Source organism: Orycteropus afer, unplaced genomic scaffold, assembly GCF_000298275.1.
Source record: "Orycteropus afer afer isolate SDZICR_OR568_19922 unplaced genomic scaffold, OryAfe1.0 scaffold00259, whole genome shotgun sequence".
Classification (NCBI taxonomy): Eukaryota; Metazoa; Chordata; class Mammalia; order Tubulidentata; family Orycteropodidae; genus Orycteropus; species Orycteropus afer.
Window position 1 is genome coordinate 3,196,489 of NW_006921846.1, and position 2,780 is coordinate 3,199,268.

At 43.5% G+C, this 2,780-nt stretch overlaps 1 pseudogene; it reads left to right on the top strand.

Annotated features, from left to right (window-relative positions):
* The window catches only part of LOC103204788, a 4,149-nt pseudogene extending 3,241 nt beyond the window's left edge, over positions 1-908 (top strand).
* The last annotated feature ends 1,872 nt before the right edge of the window (positions 909-2,780 follow it).

A 2,780-nucleotide genomic window follows, 5' to 3' on the forward strand; every position in this document is an offset into this window, starting at 1 on the left:
ATTTATGGCCAGGAACAATATCACTTCTGACTAAACCTGGAGTCCTTGCCTGTAGTACCTACTGTTCTTTAATTTATTCACCTCTTGGATTCTCTGTAGATGTTGCCAAAGTTCTCTATGTATTTTCCACATTTATATGAGCTGTTGATTTTCAGAAGCCAGAACTATTGTGACTGTGATTTCTAACACTATATGCAATTATAATGTAATAGGAGGCAGAATAGAGGAGTCATTAAGAATATAATCTGGAATCAGATTTTAATCCCAGTTTTTTAATTTACTAGCTGTCTAACACTGAAATATTTACTTGATTTCTCTAAGTTTCTTTGTCCTCATTTATATAATGGAATGAATATTACCACCCTGAGAATATTACTTTGGGGATTCAATGGGATATTACATGTTAAGTACTTAGCTCAGTGACTGCCAAAAAAGACCCCAATGCATAGGACTTTTAGTATTACTAGCTTTTATAATAGACTTTGAGGACAGAAGGAAGTAACTGAATCCTTTGGAACTGCAACTCCCTCTTGCATGTATGTTAGAAAATGAGTGGCGAGACAGAAACCTTCCTGAGTTCCATCATCTATAGGAGAATCCAGCTGAACTTAGAAGCTACTATAGTGTAATGAAGGAGCTCTGGTGGCATACTGCCTAAGACATTTGACACTAACCAGAAGGCTGGCAGTTCAAACCCACCAGCCGCTCCCCAGAAAGAAGGTTGGGCAATCTACTTCCATAGTGATACTGCCCCGGAAACCCAAGGAGGGGTTGCTATGAGTCAGATCCGACTCGATGGCAGTGAGTTTTTTTTTTTTTTTAATAGTGTAATGAAGTTAAAGAAAAATAAAATATACAAAGAATGTTAGTCAGTCATACTAATTTCTGCCTCTTTATTCCTAGTATAGAATAGATCCATGGCACAACAAGCTATCAGTCTTCCAACTCAAATCCAAATCTAAAACAAAGATCACCAGACAGATCAGGCTGAATAAGGTAGGTTGTAGGAGCTGTAATAGTAAAATACTGGCATTGACACTACTAGTAATAATTAACAGGCTGAAGATGAACCATCAGTCTTACAAACTTCTGTTTCCTCTGAAAAGTTACTGAATTCTAACCTGAGGTCCAAGATGTGTGTCGTACAAGGCTTTCCACTTGACTGCTGGAATTTAGAAGAACCTATTCTTGAGGTGCAGTGGTTAAGATATTTGTCTGTTAACCAAAATGTCAGTGGTTTGAACCCACTAGCTGCTCTTCAGGAGAAAGATGAGGCAGTCTGCTTCTGTAAAGATTACAGCCTTGGAAACCCTCTGCAGGTAGTTCTACTCTGTCCTATAGGGTCGCTATGAGCTGGAATCACTTGATGGAAGTGAGTTTTTGTTCTTATTCACAAAATGCCTGAGAAAATAAGCAGAAAAACAGATACCTCAGATCTATCCTTCTCATAACTCCCTATTGACAAGTGCAGAATAAACAGAATAAAAAGAGGAACCACTATATGGTATTCTCGAAGATGAACCAAGTGCCAAGAGGCACATAAAGGAAAAGAAAGAGTCGGTTCTCAGCTTGTGGCATGACTTTAGTCCAAACAATCTACATGTGCCTCAACATTACACCCACTCCTAACTTATCAACATGATTAGGTTTCAAAGATCAGGTTGTTAGGCAAAATCAGCATTATGCAAGGAAGAGGACAGAGAAAGCACTGGAGCCCAGACCTTCCAAACTCTGGCACAGCTGTGCTCTGGACCTTAAGGCTCTGCCACAGGGGCCAGTGCTCGGCAGGACCTGGGGCCCTACAGCTGGACTAGAGGCATATTTGGTGTCTCTGGGGCTCAGGCAACCAGCAGGGCCAGGGTTCAAAATGGCCATGAGGGTTGCTGCCCATGCCCATGCCCCTCACATCCACCCCTCTGTAGCCCCCAGCTGCCTGCTGCCACTCCACAGGCTGAGGACCCCACAGAAATGAGTGACACCCTGCTGGTCTTAGAGGGCTTAGAATATGAGGCCGAGAGCCTGGAGACTAACAGTTGCTCAGAAGAGGAACCCTTCCACAAATTACCACCAGTTACCTTCCCACTGCAGGATTTAGTCCCTCCAGGGCGTTTTAGTAGAGAGAAGTAGCAGCAACAACCTCTCCCACTTTTGCCTCCTCCTAGGCCCCTCTGGCCACTTGCAGGCCCTTCTCAGAAGGGCTCACTCAAACTATGCCTCAGTCATCACTTCCACATGAAGATCTGCAATACTGACTCTGGTGGTGGGGATGGGGACTAGAAAGAGGACTTCTGCAGCTTCAGCTGTGAGCCTGACAGGTGTGGGTAGCTCTGCAGGCTGGGAGCTGGACGTGAGGGAGGGGAAACCAAGTTAACATGCAAAATAGCTGGATAGATTTGTTGTAAATGTGGAATGTCAGATAAGAGATAGTTGTTAAGTAAGGAGTAGGTGTACAGTATTCGTTCTGGGAAATTCTCTAGTATTGCTAGCTGCAAGCAGTCTCTCTATATGGTAGCAAGGTTGATGATTGTATTTTTTGCAAATACATATGTTGCACAGACAACTTAGAGACTCCAATAGCAACCCAGCTGGCTCTGAGGAACAATAAAACATTAGTCTGCTCTTATGAAAGGCACCAGGCTGGCTCTCTACGTAGAGGCCAAACGTTATCTTCATGTTGTTGTTGTTGTTATGTGCGCCCAGCCACACCTGACTCATAGCGACCCCTCCTTGGGTTTCCGAGGCAGTTTCACTATGGAAGTAGATTGCCCAACCTTCCTTCC